The sequence below is a fragment of the Mus musculus genome, chromosome 5, assembly GCF_000001635.26.
Source record: "Mus musculus strain C57BL/6J chromosome 5, GRCm38.p6 C57BL/6J".
NCBI classification, from domain to species: domain Eukaryota; kingdom Metazoa; phylum Chordata; class Mammalia; order Rodentia; family Muridae; genus Mus; species Mus musculus.
The window spans coordinates 5,797,469-5,816,625 of NC_000071.6; the positions used below are offsets into that span (position 1 = coordinate 5,797,469).

General features: G+C 43.3%; 1 long non-coding RNA gene and 1 pseudogene across 1 annotated transcript; both read left to right on the plus strand.

Annotated features, from left to right (window-relative positions):
- Positions 1-721: 721 nt before the first annotated feature.
- Positions 722-10,111, plus strand: Gm38697 (annotated as a pseudogene).
- A 173-nt stretch (positions 10,112-10,284) lies between these two features.
- Positions 10,285-13,105, plus strand: Gm5984. The gene is made up of 3 exons (XR_868232.1): positions 10,285-10,766; positions 11,177-12,077; positions 12,928-13,105. It is a non-coding gene; the product is annotated as a predicted gene 5984 (long non-coding RNA).
- The last annotated feature ends 6,052 nt before the right edge of the window (positions 13,106-19,157 follow it).

Here is a 19,157-nt window from a genome sequence, read left to right on the forward strand (position 1 = left end):
TCCATTTGTATTTATTGTATACTGCATTATCTTCTCTCTAATATTGTTAATGTATATCTTCCTATTTCTATGAGTTATCTTGGTGAAGATTACTTGTTATTGTTATCCTTAGAATAAACAAGTCTTTGTTACCAGAGTGGTGTTGAATATGCTTGGCCCAGGGAGTGGCACTATTAGCAGGTGTCACCTTGTTGGATGAAGTGTGCCACTGTCCAGGTGGGTTTTGAGCTCCTACTCCTAACTTCTAAGAAGAGACAGTCTTCTCTTAACAGTCTTCAGATGAAGATGTAGGACTCTCATCTCCTCCTGCTTCATGCCTGCCAGTATGCTGCCATAGTCTTACATTGGTGATAATGGATTGAACTCCTAAACCTGTAAGGCAGCTTCAAATGCGTATTGTCCTTAATAAGAGTTGCCTTGGTCATGGAGGCTATTCACAGCTAAGAATTCCAAACTAAGACAGTTACATTGGTCTTTGTATTATTTTTCTCTCCATTTCATCAATTCATATTCTGAACTTGATTCTAATTCTTTTGGATTTTGCTTGTTCTAATATTTCTATGACTGTGACATGCATCATTAGCTCATTTGGACAACTTTTGTGTTGGTATTAGCACAGGAATTTAAGGCTATAAATGTTTCTCTTAGACCCACTTTTACTTCCCTTTTTTCTTGCATCCCTAGGTGTTGTGGACACTGATCACAAAACAATTGACCTATCAGCAATGATGAAGAGGTGGCAAGCATGTCAGGACCTCAGGTCCAACACCTTTGGCGAAGTAGCTCTAACGGAGCACTATAAAATATTAACAACCCTTGGCCAAGGGTCATTTGGGGAAGTAAAACTGGCGAGCCATCTACTCACGAACACAAAGGTAGCAACAAAAATCCTCCCCCAAAGCAGGAGAAACCCCCTTGTGCAATCCGAAATCGAAACCATGAAATCCCTTGACCATCCCCATATTATCAAAGTTTTACATGTAATCGACACTACCAGAAACATTTTCATCGTTCTGGAGCATGCTGTGGGAGGAGAGCTGCTGAGCAGAATTGAAAAGTTTGGTTATATAGCAGAGAAGGAGTGCCACAGGCTGTTTAAACAGATAGTGTATGCCCTCAGGTACTGTCACCAGAAAGGGATTGTCCACAGGGATTTAAGGCCAGAAAACATCTTATTGGACCACAGAGGAGATGTAAAGCTTGCTGATTTTGGATTGGGCACCAAGATAATCATGGGCCAGAAGCTGGTCGAGTTCTGTGCAACCCTCCCTTACTGTGCCCCAGAACTGCTGGAAGGTAGAGGGTACGATGGCCGGGCCACTGATGTCTGGAGCTTGGGGGTTGTGCTTTATTTTATGGCCACAGGGCGCCTCCCTTTCGAGGGATATAGCTATGAAGCAACAAAGCAGAAGATCTTTGCAGGAAGGTACCCTAGGAGTTTCAGTCTGTCACCAGAACTTTGGGATGTGATAGACAATTTGCTAACTGTCAACCCTGGAGAGAGGCCAACAGTCCATGAGATCGCCAGATTCAAGTGGATAAACCATGACAATGAAGCTTCTCCCGCTTCTTTAGGAGAGAACACTGAAAGCCACCCGGACCCCAGTATAATCATACTCATGGGTGTCCTGGGATACAATCCAGGAGAGATAAGAGAAAGTTTGCGGGAGAAAAAATTCGACACGGTGATGGCTACTTATTTATTGCTACAACAACAACAACAACAACAGTTACCACAGGAAAACAAGACAACAAAAAACCAGATCCAAGGCTGTGTGATAGAATGTTGAAAAACACAGAGCCAACCATAAAAAACCAAACAGCTGTAAGGAGGGCAACTAGTATGCCTACCCATTCCACCTTCCGTTTGCCCAATGAATCAAAAAGTCTTAAGAAGGGAAAGAGAACTACAATGAGACACTCTATGCCACCCACCTGGAACTGCTTCAACAAGCAGACAACTCCACTCAACAGTATCAGCCCCCAGCTTGTCCAGAAGGCTCACTACATGAAGAGCATCTGGGAGACAGAGATCAGTGACATGTCAGAAGAAATGTCTACTGGAGAGTCTTTGGAATATCCAAACCTCATGGGACAGGCTCACTACATGAGAAGCATCTGGGAGACAGAGATCAGTGACACCTCAGAAGAAATGTCTACTGGAGAGTCTTTGGAATATCCAAACCTCATGGGACAGCTCCACATTGTGACTAGAGCTGGGTCAATGGACATCATGAACACACAAGTTACATCACCTCCATTCTCCAGGAAGGAGGCCAAGGGTGAGGGTCCTGCTATACAACAGAGAGAGTCCAGACCATCCTCCACAAATACACTCCAGGGACACCTCCATGGCAGGTGTCAGACTGCACCCCAGGCCCCCTTTCAAAGACAGGTCTGGAAGACCATAAGGAACGGATTTCTTTTTTTTTTTTTTTTGGTATGTAATAATTTTTTTTCCATTTTTTATTAGGTATTTAGCTCATTTACATTTCCAATGCTATACCAAAAGTCCCCCATACCCACCCACCCCCACTCCCCTACCCACCCACTCCCCCTTTTTGGCCCTGGCGTTCCCCTGTACTGGGGCATATAAAGTTTGCAAGTCCAATGGGCCTCTCTTTCCAGTGATGGCCGACTAGGCCATCTTTTTATACATATGCAGCTAGAGTCAAGAGCTCCGGGGTACTGGTTAGTTCATAATGTTGTTCCACCTATAGGGTTGCAGATCCCTTTAGCTCCTTGGGTACTTTCTCTAGCTCCTCCATTGGGAGCCCTGTGATCCATCCATTAGCTGACTGTGAGCATCCACTTCTGTGTTTGCTAGGCCCCGGCATAGTCTCACAAGAGACAGCTACATCTGGGTCCTTTCGATAAAATCTTGCTAGTGTATGCAATGGTGTCAGCGTTTGGATGCTGATTATGGGGTGGATCCCTGGATATGGAAGTCTCTACATGGACCATCCTTTCATCTCAGCTCCAAACTTTGTCTCTGTAACTCCTTCCAAGGGTGCTTTGTTCCCACTTCTAAGGAGAGGCATAGTGTCCACACTTCAGTCTTCATTCTTCTTGAGTTTCATGTGTTTAGCAAATTGTATCTTATATCTTGGGTATCCTAGGTTTGGGGCTAATATCCACTTATCAGTGAGTACATATTGTGTGAGTTCCTTTGTGAATGTGCTACCTCACTCAGGATGATGCCCTCCAGGTCCATCCATTTGACTAGGAATTTCATAAATTCATTCTTTTTAATAGCTGAGTAGTAGTCCATTGTGTAGATGTACCACATTTTCTGTATCCATTCCTCTGTTGAGGGGCATCTGGGTTCTTTCCAGCTTCTGGCTATTATAAATAAGGCTGCTATGAACATAGTGGAGCATGTGTCCTTCTTACCAATTGGGGCATCTTCTGGATATATGCCCAGGAGAGGTATTGCTGGATCCTCCGGTAGTACTATGTCCAATTTCCTGAGGAACCGCCAGACTGATTTCCAGAGTGGTTGTACAAGCCTGCAATCCCACCAACAATGGAGGAGTGTTCTTCTTTCTCCACATCCACGCCAGCATCTGCTGTCACCTGAATTTTTGATCTTAGCCATTCTGACTGGTGTGAGGTGGAATCTCAAGGTTGTTTTGATTTGCATTTTCCTGATGATTAAGGATGTTGAACATTTTTTCAGGTGCTTCTCTGCCATTCGGTATTCCTCAGGTGAGAATTCTTTGTTCAGTTCTGAGCCCCATTTTTTAATGGGGTTATTTGATTTTCTGAAGTCCACCTTCTTGAGTTCTTTATATATGTTGGATATTAGTCCCCTATCTGATTTAGGATAGGTAAAGATCCTTTCCCAATCTGTTGGTGGTCTTTTTGTATTATTGACGGTGTCTTTTGCCTTGCAGAAACTTTGGAGTTTCATTAGGTCCCATTTGTCAATTCTCGATCTTACAGTACAAGCCATTGCTGTTCTGTTCAGGAATTTTTCCCCTGTGCCCATATCTTCAAGGCTTTTCCCCACTTTCTCCTCTATAAGTTTCAGTGTCTCTGGTTTTATGTGAAGTTCCTTGATCCACTTAGATTTGACCTTAGTACAAGGAGATAAGTATGGATCGATTCGCATTCTTCTACACGATAACAACCAGTTGTGCCAGCACCAATTGTTGAAAATGCTGTCTTTCTTCCACTGGATGGTTTTAGCTCCCTTGTCGAAGATCAAGTGACCATATGTGTGTGGGTTCATTTCTGGGTCTTCAATTCTATTCCATTGGTCTACTTGTCTGTCTCTATACCAGTACCATGCAGTTTTTATCACAATTGCTCTGTAGTAAAGCTTTAGGTCAGGCATGGTGATTCCACCAGAGGTTCTTTTATCCTTGAGAAGACTTTTTGCTATCCTAGGTTTTTTGTTATTCCAGATGAATTTGCAAATTGCTCCTTCTAATTCGTTGAAGAATTGAGTTGGAATTTTGATGGGGATTGCATTGAATCTGTAGATTGCTTTTGGCAAGATGGCCATTTTTACAATGTTGATCCTGCCAATCCATGAGCATGGGAGATCTTTCCATCTTCTGAGATCTTCTTTAATTTCTTTTTTCAGGGACTTGAAGTTTTTAATCATACAGATCTTTCACTTCCTTAGTTAGAGTCACGCCATGATATTTTATATTATTTGTGACTATTGAGAAGGGTGTTGTTTCCCTAATTTCTTTCTCAGCCTGTTTATTCTTTGTATAGAGAAAGGCCATTGACTTGTTTGAGTTTATTTTATATCCAACTACTTCACCGAAGCTGTTTATCAGGTTTAGGAGTTCTCTGGTAGAATTTTTAGGGTCACTTATATATACTATCATATCATCTGCAAAAAGTGATATTTTGACTTCCTCTTTTCCAATTTGTATCCCCTTGATCTCCTTTTGTTGTCGAATTGCTCTGGCTAATACTTTGTTGAAAAGGTAGGGAGAAAGTGGGCAGCCTTGTCTAGTCCCTGATTTTAGTGGGATTGCTTCCAGCTTCTCTCCGTTTACTTTGATGTTGGCTACTGGTTTGCTGTAGATTGCTTTTATCATGTTTAGGTATGGGTCTTGAATTCCTGATCTTTCCAGAACTTTTATCATGAATGGGTGTTGGATCTTGTCAAATGCTTTTTCTGCATCTAACGAGATAATCATGTGGTTTTTGTCTTTGAGTTTGTTTATATAATGGATTACATTGATGGATTTTCGTATATTAAACCATCCCTGCATTCCTGGAATAAAACCTACTTGGTCAGGATGGATGATTGCTTTAATATGTTCTTGGATTCGGTTAGCGAGAATTTTATTGAGGATTTTTGCATCGATATTCATAAGAGAAATTGGTCTGAAGTTCTCTATCTTTGTTGGGTCTTTCTGTGGTTTAGGTATCAGAGTAATAGTGGCTTCATAAAATGAGTTGGGTAGAGTACCTTCTACTTCTATTTTGTGGAATAGTTTGTGCAGAACTGGAATTAGATCTTCTTTGAAGGTCTGATAGAATTCTGCACTAAACCCGTCTGGTCCTGGGCTTTTTTTGGTTGGGAGACTATTAATAACTGCTTCTATTTCTTTAGGTGATATGGGACTGTTTAGATGGTCAACTTGATCCTGATTCAACTTTGGTACCTGGTATCTGTCCAGAAATTTGTCCATTTCGTCCAGGTTTTCCAGTTTTGTTGAGTATAGCCTTTTGTAGAAGGATCTGATGGTGTTTTGGATTTCTTCAGGATCTGTTGTTATGTCTCCCTTTTCATTTCTGATTTTGTTAATTAGGATTTTGTCCCTGTGCCCTTTAGTGAGTCTAGCTAAGTGTTTATCTCTCTTGTTGATTTTCTTTTTTTTTTTTTTTTAAATTTTTTTTTTTTAAGATTGATTTACTTATTATATGTAAGTACACTGTAGCCGTCTTCAGACACTCCAGAAGAGGGAGTCAGATCTCGTTACAGATGGTTGTGAGCCACCATGTGGTTGCTGGGATTTGAACTCCGGACCTTCGGAAGGGCAGTCGGGTTCTCTTACCCACTGAGCCAATTCACCAGCCCTCTTGTTGATTTTCTTAAAGAACCAACTCCTCCTTTGGTTAATTCTTTGAATAGTTCTTCTTGTTTCCACTTGGTTGATTTCACCCCTGAGTTTGATTATTTCCTGCCGTCTACTCCTCTTGGGTGAATTTGCTTCCTTTTTTTCTAGAGCTTTTAGATGTGTTGTCAAGCTGCTAGTATGTGCTCTCTCCCGTTTCTTCTTGGAGGCACTCAGAGCTATGAGTTTCCCTCTTAGAAATGCTTTCATTGTGTCCCATAGGTTTGGGTACGTTGTGGCTTCATTTTCATTAAACTCTAAAAAGTCTTTAATTTCTTTCTTTATTCCTTCCTTGACCAAGGTATCATTGAGAAGAGTGTTGTTCAGTTTCCACGTGAATGTTGGCTTTCCATTATTTATGTTGTTATTGAAGATCAGTCTTAGGCCATGGTGGTCTGATAGGATACATGGGACAATTTCAATAGTTTTGTATCTGTTGAGGCCTGTTTGGTGACCAATTATATGGTCAATTTTGGAGAAGGTCCTGTGAGGTGCTGAGAAGAAGGTATATCCTTTTGTTTTAGGATAAAATGTTCTGTAGATATCTGTCAGGTCCATTTGTTTCATAACTTCTGTTAGTTTCACTGTGTCCCTGTTTAGTTTCTGTTTCCACGATCTGTCCATTGATGAAAGTGGTGTGTTGAAGTCTCCCACGATTATTGTGTGAGGTGCAACGTGTGCTTTGTGCTTTACTAAAGTGTCTTTAATGAATGTGGCTGCCCTTGCATTTGGAGCGTAGATATTCAGAATTGTGAGTTCCTCTTGGAGGATTTACCTTTGATGAGTATGAAGTGTCCCTCCTTGTCTTTTTTGATAACTTTGGGTTGGAAGTCGATTTTATCCGATATTAAAATGGCTACTCCAGCTTGTTTCTTCAGACCATTTGCTTGGAAAATTGTTTTCCAGCCTTTCACTCTGAGGTAGTGTCTGTCTTTTTCCCTGAGATGGGTTTCCTGTAAGCAGCAGAATGTTGGGACTTGTTTGTGTAGCCAGTCTGTTAGTCTATGTCTTTTTATTGGGGTGTTGAGACCATTGATATTAAGAGATATTAAGGAAAAGTAATTGTTCCTTCCTGTTATTTTTGTTGTTAAAGTTGGCATTTTGTTCTTGTGGCTGTCTTCTTTTAGTTTTGTTGGGGGATTATCTTCTTGTTTTTTCTAGGGCGTGGTTCCCATCCTTGTATTGGTTTTTTTCTGTTATTATCCTTTGAAGGGCTGGATTCGTGGAGAGATAATGGGTGAATTTAGTTTTGTCGTGGAATACTTTGGTTTCTCCATCTATGGTAATTGAGAGTTTGGCTGGGTATAGTAGTCTGTGCTGGAATTTGTGTTCTCTTAGTGTCTGTATAACATCTGTCCAGGCTCTTCTGGCTTTCATAGTCTCTGGTGAAAAATCTGGTGTAATTCTGATAGGCTTGCCTTTATATGTTACTTGACCTTTTTCCCTTACTGCTTTTAGTATTCTATCTTTATTTAGTGCATTTGATGTTCTGATTATTATGTGTGGGGTGGAATTTCTTTTCTGGTCCAGTCTATTTGGAGTTCTGTAGGCTTCTTGTATGTTCATGGGCATCTCTTTCTTTAGATTTGGGAAGTTTTCTTCAATAATTTTGTTGAAGATGTTTGCTGGTCCTTTGAGTTGAAAATCTTCATTCTCATCCACTCCTATTATCTGTAGGTTTGGTCTTCTCATTGTGTCCTGGATTTCCTGGATGCTTTGAGTTAGGATCTTTTTGCATTTTCCATTTTCTTTGATTGTTGTGCCGATGTTCTCTATGGAATCTTCTGCACCTGAGATTCTCTCTTCCATCTCTTGTATTCTGTTGCTGATACTGGCATCTATGGTTCCAGATTTCTTTCCTAGGGTTTCTATCTCCAGCGTTGCCTCACTTTGGGTTTTTTTTTATTGTGTCTACTTCCCTTTTTAGGTCTAGTATGGTTTTGTTCATTTCTGTCACCTGTTTCGATGTGTTTTCCTGTTTTTCTATAAGGACTTCTACCTGTTTGGTTGTGTTTTCCTGTTTTTCTTTAAGGACTTGTAACTCTTTAGCAGTGTTCTCCTGTATTTCTTTAAGTGAGTTATTAAATTCCTTTTTTATGTCCTCTACCATCATCATGAGAAATGCTTTTAAATCCAGGTCTACCTCTTCAGGTGTGTTAGGATGCCCTGGACTGGGCGAAGTGGGAGTGCTGAGTTCTGATGATGGTGAGTGGTCTTGGTTCCTGTTAGTGAAAGACCCCCGAAGGGAGACCCTCACTCAAGCCTCGGGACAGCCGCGGACCCAAGAAGACACTGAGACCGAACTTAAAATGTTGAAGGCAAGATTTAATAAAGCAGCAGCATGAAAGCAGCACATAGACCAGAGCTCTGGGGTCGAAACTCATACACCTAGTGGTGTAGAGGAGAATCGACGACCAGCCAAATTTTTCACAGGCTTATATAGGAAAACTCAAGGGGGGAGAGCGGGGTAGGGAAAGTACAAGTTTACATAACTAAGGGGTTCTGCCAAGGGACAAGGGGTTCTGCCAAGGGATTCTACGTAACTAAGGGGTCATGTCCTATTATTTGGCAATGTACCCGGTTCATTCTGAGGTTGTTCCAGGAGGCCCTTATCTCAAAAATGTTCTTGGAACAGTCTTTAGTTGGGAGGGTTCAAACTCTAGGGTGAGGAGTTCAGGAATGCATTCTGGGATGAAGAGTTCAGGAGTGTTATGGGAACACTCTCTAGATGGGAGGGGTCGGGCTCTGGGGTGAGGAAGAGTTCAGTAATTTTTATTCTTCATTAGTAGGATTCTTACGTTTACCTTTCGCCATCTGGCAATCTCTGGAGTTAGTTGTTATAGTTGTCTTTGTTTAGAGATTGTTCCTCTGTTGATTTTGTTACCCTCTACTAGCAGACGTGGGAGACTAGCTCTCTCCTCTGAGTTTCAGTGGTCAGAGCAGTCTCTGCAGGCAAGCTTTCCTCTTTCAGGGAAGGTGCACAGTTATCTGGTGTTTGGACCTCCTCCTGGCTGAAGATGACGGCCCAAAACAGGATCTTTCCCAGAAGCTGTGTTGCTTTGGCCAGGAAGGTGGCCGGTTGTCTGGAGCCGAAGATGGCGCCGCCTCAGAAGCTCTCTGGCTCTTGCTTGTCCCAGAAACAGCTGGCCTCTGTATTCCACACCGTCACCCGTGCAGCCTGCCCTCCGCAGCCTGCCCTCCGTGGAGTCCTGGAGCCAAGGAGGCTCCAGCTGGGGTCTGACGCACAAACCTCTCAGGCTGGCAGATCCCTGTGCACTCACCTGGAAGGTGGCCGGTTGTCAGGAAGGTGGCCGGTTGTCTGGAGCCGAAGATGGCGCCGCCTCCAGGAATGGATTTCTAAGAGGCCTGCGAACTTTATGTTGCTGCCTGCACCAAAGCAGTGCACCCTGACCAACAACAGAGGCCTGCCTGGCTGTGTTTCAAAAGAGCCATGGAGGTAGCCATGGTACCATGTAAGTGGAGAGACTACAATACACTTCTACCTCTAGGTTTTTTGTTTAAAATAATGTCAATTTCTTTAAAGAAAAAAAATATTTATTTACTGTATGTGCATGGAAGTTAACCAGCCAGAGTCAGTTCTGTCTTTACACCCTATCTGTCTTGGGGAATGGATTAACGTCCCCCCACCCTTGGCAGCAAATGCTTGCACTCACTGAACACTTTCCTGGACTAAATGATATGCTTTGAAATAAACAGGTTACAAGAATATAGATTTTAGGGGTTGGTGGTAATGTATTATCACTGATAAATCTAATCCCACAGTATCCTTTGTGAGTAACTTCACCACATGTAGAGGGCAGAGGACAGTGTCTTGAGCCTGGCCAGGGTGTTGGAGGAGGGTGGGTGAAGGGATCAGTGGAGCACTCGGGAAGATTCAGCCTGTCGGCCCATGCTAGCACAGGGTCAGCACAGTGAAGCATAAGTCCTGAAGATTTCTACTAAGATCTCTCTTTCTTATGTCTGTTTGAAGAGCATTTAGAGGCACTGTGCTCCCTGAAAACTGATACCAGAGAGTGAAGAGCAGCCTACTGAGGATGCACACAGATACAGGAGAGGGCCAGGGAGGAATTTCCCATGGTTGGATGCCAGGGGGTGGGGTGGGGGTGGGGGGCGAGGGTGGAACCATGTCTACATCACAATATGAAACTAAGGGCAAATTCTTCCTCTGTCTGCAGATTAACAGAGTGTGTCTGGCTTGTGTGATACCCTTCTCAGGTCCTTTGCGACCTGAGGACTGTGCATGGATTGTGGGAGGAAGGTCTGAACTCATGATTGTCCTGACTTTGCCCTCTAGGTTGGTTCACGTTGGCTGGTGATTCCACAGTTTTGCCAGCCAAGCAAAGTACTCCATAGATCTCAGTAATTCTGGAAACAAGGTACCATGACATGCATGCAGGTCATCATCAGGAAACCAGACATCAGAGGAACTTCCAGGCATGTAGAGATCATCAGCTGCCTGTCTCCAGATGTACCCATGAAACATTAGAAGAACAAGTGGACACTGGAAGCACAGTAGGACCCCAGAGTGTCTGATCTGATCTACTTGTGTTTGTGTCCAAGATGACTGGTGCTTACCAGTTTGGAGCCAGAAACAGAGCAAGGAGAGTGCAGGGAATGTCCGTCTTGTACTCATAAGCAAGGTAGAGTGGACATGAACAGGTGAGTCCATTGCTCATGGTGCAGCTCATAAAACCATCCTGGCTTGCTAGACAGCTTGCTTCTAATCCACCATTACTCAGATACCCTCACAACTCACCCTATTTGGACAGACAGGGACACACAAACACACACACGGACACACAAACACACACAGTGAGAGAGAAAGAGAGAGAGAGAGAGAGAGAGAGAGAGAGAGAGAGAGAGAGAGAGAGAGAGAGAGAGAGAGAGAGAGAGAGAGAGAAGAGAGCATTCTTTTGGCATTCTTGCTGCTATTGAAATTGGTTGAAATGGAGAGAATCTGTATTCCAAACAAAGTATTGTCATATTTTTTGTGACTCTAGTTGTCTCTCCAAATTTGTTTTGTCTTGTCTACATCCTTATCTGAAACATTAACCAGTTCATCTTCATAGGAGCCATGTGAAGCCAGATCATGTCATGGTACCCCAGGGCATCCGACAGCTTAAAAGGTAAAGTCCACCAACTATGTTTTGAGTAGAGCCAAAGTGAAATATGAAGTGTTTAATAGCTGAACCCAGAGCAGGACCTGTTTCCAAGCATGATCATGGATAAGAACCTGTTGTAAGAAAACAAGTAAGACCCTCTGGTCTGACAGCAGGGTTTTCCTTTGGGTAGTTTATGGTCTCCTGCTATCTTCTACCACCTAAGAAAACCTAGGGAATTAAGTCATCAAATTCATACTCCTCCTTATGCCCACATGCTAGTATATGCTGCCTTTCTTGTTTTCAACAGTATCTCACAGGATCAAAGCTGTTTTCTTTCTGATGCCCCATAGGGATGTTGCTGCTAATGCAGCTGTGTGTCCCCAGACAAGACTAGTGCCTTTGCTGCCTAAATTGTCTTTTGCTGCATCCCCAAAGGACTCCTAGGAACACACTCAACAAGGACAAAGTCTGAAAACAGTTTTGTCTGCATGGTGAACAATGCAGGAGGTACCCGCCAAGCCCTAACACAGTGGACTGAAGACGGCCACACAGGTTATGCTTCCTTGCTCATGCCACGGGGAAGGCATGATTGGCTAACACTCGGTAATCTTACCAAACCCCTGTTTTCAGGTCTCATTGATGAAAGAGTGTCCTGCTGATTGGTAGGGAAGTGGCACCGGAGACAGAGGTGGCATCAGCAGCCCGGTGGACTGGGAGCAAGAAGAGAAGGAAAACATGTTCTCATCTCAGGAACACCCAGAACCTTACCATGACCCTTTGTTGTGCAAGAAGATTACAAGAGGCAACTTGGGGAACTTCCTCATTGGGGCAAAGTTCCTCTCTCTCCAGCAGAGGTCAAGTGAACAGGGTAAGGTGCAGCTCAAATCCCTTCCATCCACCAAGTGCACTGCTGTGTATATGGGATAAGAGGTGTCAGTTGGTGTACTGCTCTCTCAGTCACCTAGGCATGGACACCACATCCCAAGTAAAACATCTCAAGAGACAGTGTCATTTGCATGACCCAGACCCCAGATATATACAACACTGACAGGCATTGTACAGTGGAGAGGGGGAATCCCTTTTATTGGCTCCCTTCTAAAGCAGTGGCATCAATCAATACCTACAGAAATGAACCATGAAGATGGCCTTTAAAAAAGGTCCTGGAAGGACTATCCAGAGACTGCCCCACCTATGGATTCATCCCATAGACAACCACCAAACCCAGACACTATTGCATATGTCAGAAAAAGTTTGCTTACAGGACTCTGATATAGCTCTCTTTTATGAGTCTATGCCAATGCCTGGCAAATACAGAAGTGGATGCTCACAGTCAGCTATTGGATGGAACACAGGGCCCCTAATGAAGGAGCTAGAAAAAGTACCCAAGGAGCTAAAGGGGTTGGCAACCCTATAGGAGAAACAATAATATGAACTAACCAGTAGCCCCAAAAGCTGTGTCTCTAGTTGCATATGTAACAGAGGATGGCTTAGTCTGCTATCAATAGGAGAAGAGGCCCTTGGTCTTGTGAAGATCGTATGCTCCAGTACAGGGGAATGCCAGGGTCAGGAAGTGGGGGTGGGTGGGTTGGGGAGCAGGGCTGGGGGTGGGTATAGGGAGCTTTGGGTATAGCATTTGAAATGTAAATGAAGAAAATATCTAATAATAATTTTTAAAAAAAGGTCCTGGATACTGAAGGGTGAATGATTTCTGATTTTAGGCATTGTGTGTCCGAGTGAATATCAACCATCGAGGATATCCAGAGATCTCAGTTTAAGATCTACTTAGGCAGAAGTGTCACCAAGAGTATCATATGCTGGAACCTGGACACAAATTGTATGGTTTAAACAACTGGTAATACACAGACTATTTTTTTTTTATCTACAGTAAACTTTTTGTGTTTGAACTGTGTGTTATGGTGTCCTATTTTATATCTATATAAACATCTGGATACTGGAACAAGCTAACATGTCTGTCTTCCAAAAGCACCATTTTTCCAGTGGTGAGAGCACACTAATCTTCATGATGCACTGTGGTCTTCACCCTGTGCATTACATATTTGCCCTCTTCCTCTTACATACTGCCTAGAATGCATCCTGCAAACATCTCTCCATCATGCTATTGTTTATCAGTAGTGGAGGTTTGTGTTTTAGGTTTCAATTAGGCAATATTGGTCTCTGTTTTGTTAATTATTTTATTAGCCTAATGTCCTTCAAGTCTACCCAAGTTAAGCACAATTCTCTCCTTTATTTTTTATGAGACAAAGTCTTGCTATGTACCCTAGGCTGGCTAACAACTTCTGACCCTCCTGCTCAGAATCCTTGGTACTTTTGTGACAGGTTGCACCTCCTGGATTTGAAAGCCCAAATACATTCTTCCTCAATATACATGTGGAGGTAGGGTAGCCACCTTGTTAAAGGACTCGGTTTGGATCAATTCATATGCGTTCTCATTCCCTCTGCAGTTGTCCTATCTCAGTGTCTTCAAAATCTCTTTATAATTGGGTATGGAGATGTTCACCAGGGCCCTGACTTCTGTTCACAAAACAGTGCTTTTGTAGCCTGAAATCTGGGTAACCCACAGCTTGTATTTCTGCCCAGCCATTCATATCCTGTTGAGATGGCAGAGCTTTCTTCAGGGCAGAAGGGATGCTTTGTGCTGCCATGTGAACTAGAGATGGAGAGGTTTCCAAGATGACAGGAGCCCTGGCTTCCTGTAACCAAATCACTGTTGGAAGAAACTCTAAGCAAGCTTGTGTCTCTTCCTGAGAAGGCGCAGCCAGCATGTGCCATCTGGCAGATCCTCTTGGTGTTGTGAGGAATTGCGTACTGTTCTGTATCAGTTCTCTGCACACTGGTTGACTCCAGAGCTTACCTTTCTTTTCTTTCTCTTCTCTTCTCTTCTCTTCTCTTCTCTTCTCTTCTCTTCTCTTCTCTTCTCTTCTCTTCTCTTCTCTTCTCTTCTCTTCTCTTCTCTTCTCTTCTCCTCTCCTCTCCTCTCCTCTCCTCTCCTCTCCTCTCCTCTCCTCTCCTCTCCTCTCCTCTCCTCTCCTCTCCTCTCCTCTCCTCTCCTCTCCTCTCCTCTCCTCTTTCTCTTCTTTCCTTCTTTCCTTCTTTCTTTCTTTCTTTCTTTCTTTCTTTCTTTCTTTCTTTCTTTCTTTCTTTCTTATTAGATATTTCCTTTATTTACATTTCAAATATTATCCCCTTCCTAGTTTCTTCTCCGAAAAAATCCCGTATCCCCTCTTCCCTTCCCCTGCTCCCCAACCCACCCACTGCCATTCCTGGTCCTGGCATTCCCCTATATTGGGGCATAGAGCCTTTGCAGGACCAAGGGCCTCTCCTCTCATTGATGACCAACTAGGCCATCCTCTGCTACAAATATAGCGAGAGCCACAAGTTCCACCATGTGTTTTCTTTGGTGGTATAGTTCCAAGGACCTCTGAGGCTACTGGTTAGTTCATATTGATGTTCCTGCTATGGGACTTCAGTCCCCTTCAGCTCCCTGAGTATTTCTCTGGCTCCTTCATTGGGGACCTTATGCTCCATCCAATGGATGACTGTGAGCATCCACTTCTGTATTTTCCAGGCACTGGCACAGCCTCGCAGGAGACATGCTTTCACATTTTGAGGAATCTCCACACTAGGTCTTATGATGGTTATGTAGATGTTTGCTCTGTCAGCACTGTGCTAGGGTTTCCATTTCACATGCTGGAAAATAATTTTGTCCTTTGATAATGTCCACACTTGTTTCCTATGGTGACACTTATGACAATTATCAATGGTTTGCCATATTTCCTGAAAAAATGCAGTTCAATTCACAAATGCTAACTTATGCTTCGACCTTAGTTTGTTTCCCCTACTTTTCTAATATCAGTTTTAGAGTATTAGATCTTCTTTAAGGTCTTCAGTCTATTTGGAGTTGATTTTTTTTTTTGAGACAGGCTTTCTCTGTGTAGCCCTGGCTGTCCTGGCACTCACTTTGTAAACCAGGCTGGCCTCGAACTCAGAAATCTGCCTGCCTCTGCCTCCCGAGTGCTGGGATTAAAGGCGTGCGCCAACACGCCCGGCTTTGGAGTTGATTTTTATGCAGGCAGAGACAAAGATCTAGATACAATCTTGTACATTAAGTGCCCAATTTTCCTTTAACCACCATTTGAGGTTTACATAGAAAAATTCCATGCCAGTCTGGGCTAAGAACTGAGATTATATCTGTACATAAATAAATACATAAATAGAAAATGCAGCAGATGAATAACTAGGATTCAAATAACTTTCCCTTTTCCAATCACCTCTTAACTATGGGATCACAAATAATTATGAAGATCTTGAAACAGGAGGTTGTTCAGCTTCTTTGTTTCTAAACTATACTGAGGGTAAATATGAGCTCCATTTAAGGAATAATTTGAGTGTTTTGTACAACATTTGCCTTCTATTAGAGACCTGGGGAAATTAGACGTCAGCCTATACATGCACTCACTGATAAGTGGATATTAGCCCAGAAACTTAGAATACCCAAGATACAATTTGCAAAACACATGAAACTCAGGAAGAAGGAAGACCAGAGTGTGGATATTTGCTACTTCTTAGAATGGGGAACAAAATACCCATGGAAGGAGTTACACAGACAAAGTTTGGAGCTGAAAAGGAAGGAAGGACCATCCAGAGACTGCCCCACCCGGGGATCCATCACATATACAACCACCAAACCCAGACACTATTGCATATGCCAGAAGATTTTGCTGAAAGGACCCTGATATGGCTATCTCTTGTGAGGTTATGCCAGTGTTTGGCAAATACAGAAGTGGATGCTCACAGTCATCTATTGGATGGAACACAGGGCCCCTAATGAAGGAGCTAGAGAAAGTACCCAAAGAGCTAAAGGGGTTTGCAACCCTATAGGTGGAACAACAATATGAACTAACCAGTACCCCCAGAGCTGTGTCTCTAGTTGCATATGTAGCAGAGGATGGCCTAGTCAGCCATCAATGGGAGGAGAGGTCCTTGGTCTTGCAAAGATCATATGCCCCAGTATAGGGGAATGCCAGGGTCAGGAAGCAGGAGTGGGTGGGTTGGGGAGCAGGGCAGGGGGAGGGTATAGGGGGCTTTGGGGATAGCATTTGAAATCTAAATGAAGAAAATATCTAATAAAAAAAGAAAAAGAACAAGTCAGCCTATAACCAAAAATAATTGTCTATCACCTTCTGACATTGGAAAAATTAAGAATTTATTTAATTGATACAGTTGTTATCTTTCTATGATTGGGATAACTTGGTCTACCCTCATCACAGAGTTAGGCAATGGCTGATGAGACTCACAGCAGCATCTTTTAATTGACATATATTACCTCCAGACAGTACACAAGAGATTATCTCTAGAGCATACCATAAAGAAATCTACTTGGTTACAATTATTGCTATTAGGGTATGGGTTTTGTCTTCTGAGTCTCATGGCTTGTACTCTCCATCAGATTCCTTTGTGGAATTCTATAGACAGCCAAAAGTGGTGTTATCATAAATGTCGGAGATACAACTTTCTCAAATGCATGTGAGTAAAAGTAGCCATGGAGGACAGAGGTGATGTATACATGGAGCTGAAATTAGAGCTGCTGTGAGTCACCCTGTGTGCCGGGGTTAAACTTATCAGCAAAGGCCAGGAAATCGAGGTGGGGGGCAGGGAGTTCCAGTAGAGGGATTGGAACTACAGGAGATAGTCAGAGGTGGGAGATTTACTCTGGACAAACTCCAAGGAAGATTGACACAGGAAATCAAGGAGAGGTAATTTGCCTCTTGGCAGACATAGTATAGTTTTAGTGGGTTAAATATGTTACAAGCTAGACAGGAAACAAGCCTAAGTTGTGGCCTAGGCCTTTTACATTAATAATAAGCCTCCAAGTAATTATTCGGGAACTGGGGTGTAGGTGGGAAAGCCCATGGTTATTTTGTACTTTTAAGACTGTCCCCTTACCTCAACAAATTACTAGCATCCATGCTCAGGGGTTTGGTGGCGATGTAGCTACTGTCTTAGAGAAAAATCCAATCCTGTCTTCCCTCCTAAGTGGAGTCCTTCAAAGTTGGACTACATGCTGACAGCAGAAGACAGTGTCCTGAGGCTGGGCAAGGGTGCTAGAAAAGGGCGTGTGAATGGAGCAATGGATTACTCTGGCAGAATCAGCCTGGAGGCTTGTGCCAGCACAGTGCCAGAGCAGACCAGCATGGGTCCTGTAGATTTCTCCTTACAGGGCCCTTCTTTTTTGTGTGTTTCCAGTGCTCTTATAGGCACTGTGGTCCCTGGACGATGATACCAGAGAGTGGAGAGCAGTGTGCTGAAGATACAGACCAGAGCAGAAGAGCACAGAGCCAGGTAGGAATTCCAGGTGACTTTGCCATTGGGAGGCTCTGTTTAAATCACAGGTTGAAAGTAGAGGAAAAGTTGCTGATGCTTTATTCTGCCCCTGGAATATAAAAACTCACTGAATGGGCACTGGGGGTCGGGACCTCTAGTTTGGGTCTGGGATGACCCCTGTGCACTGGAACAATAAATTCCTCTTGCTTTTTGCATCCATCCAGGCTCCACGTGGTTCACTCAGGGGTCTCTGGTAAGCTAAGGCTCCCCGGAGTCTTACAGCAGAAGCTGAACAAAGGTGAGGCTCTTGGTCTGGATGAGGCAGGAATGCTCAAGTGCGCACAGTGCTGGCTGACACGGGAGGCTCGCTCACATCCCAGAAAGCATGGTGGTTTCAGTGGAGTGGCAGAGCTGTGACTCCACCGGGATAGCTAGAGAAAGTTGCAAGAATAATGAAGGACAATAGAAGGCATGCTTGCAGGCCAATTTGGTAGAATTATTTTGAGTATGTGGCCATTAGAATGCAGATGTAAAAAGAGTTCTGGTCTTGCCTTGTGTGCTGACGTTGACGGGTAGATGTGGCTCTCTTTCTTCTCCAGCTGTCAATCATTGAGACTCCACATGTCTTAACCTCCTCAGGAGGCACCAGAGGGACCCACCTACCCCACTAACTCACCTTGTTTTGTTTTGTTTTTTACCCCTTTTGTCTCAGAATTTGCTGTCTCAGAAGCTCAAAGTGCCTTCCCGTTGTCTTGTCATTTTTAGACAAATTTATGTTCTTGGTTGCAATGTTAAATAAGAGCAAATTCTAACCTCCCCTTCAGGTTACTCCCTGAAGCTCTCATGTGTATGTGCTGCGTATCCATTAATGAACTAGTTAAAAAAAAGAAAGAAAGAAAGAGATGAAGAAAAACAGAAAGAGAGAGAGAGAGAGAGAGAGAGAGAGAGAGAGAGAGAGAGAGAGAGAGAGAGAGAGAGAGAGAGAGAAGAAAAACGTTTTTCCTTGAGGACTGAATGCAAATTCTGGCAAGGAGTTCTGCCTATGTTCATTCTGCCCATGCCATGTAGGGATACCCATGCTGGGCACCAGTCCCAGAATAGCCGTGGCCCAGTGTATTCCTCTTCACAGGACTCAGAAGCCCCTGGATCAAAGATCCATGGAGTGCTGGTGATTACCAAGGAAAGTGAGAAGAAACAGCAGACTTCTATTTCCCAATGATTAAGGATGCTGAACATTTTTTCAGGTGCTTCTCAGCCATTCAGTATTCCTCAGGTGAGAATTCTTTGTTTAGTTCTGAGCCCCATTTTTTATTGCGGTTATTTGATTTTCTGGAGTCCACCTTCTTGAGTTCTTTATATATATTGGATATTAGTCCCCTATCTGATTTAGGATAGGTAAAGATCCTTTCCCAATCTGTTGGTGGTCTTTTTGTCTTATTGACAGTGTCTTTTGCCTTACAGAAGCTTTGCAATTTTATGAGGTCCCATTTGTCAATTCTCGATCTTACAGCACAAGCCATTGCTGTTCTATTCAGGAATTTCCCCCCTGTGCCCATATCTTCAAGGCTTTCCCCCACTTTCTCCTCTATAAGTTTCAGTGTCTCTG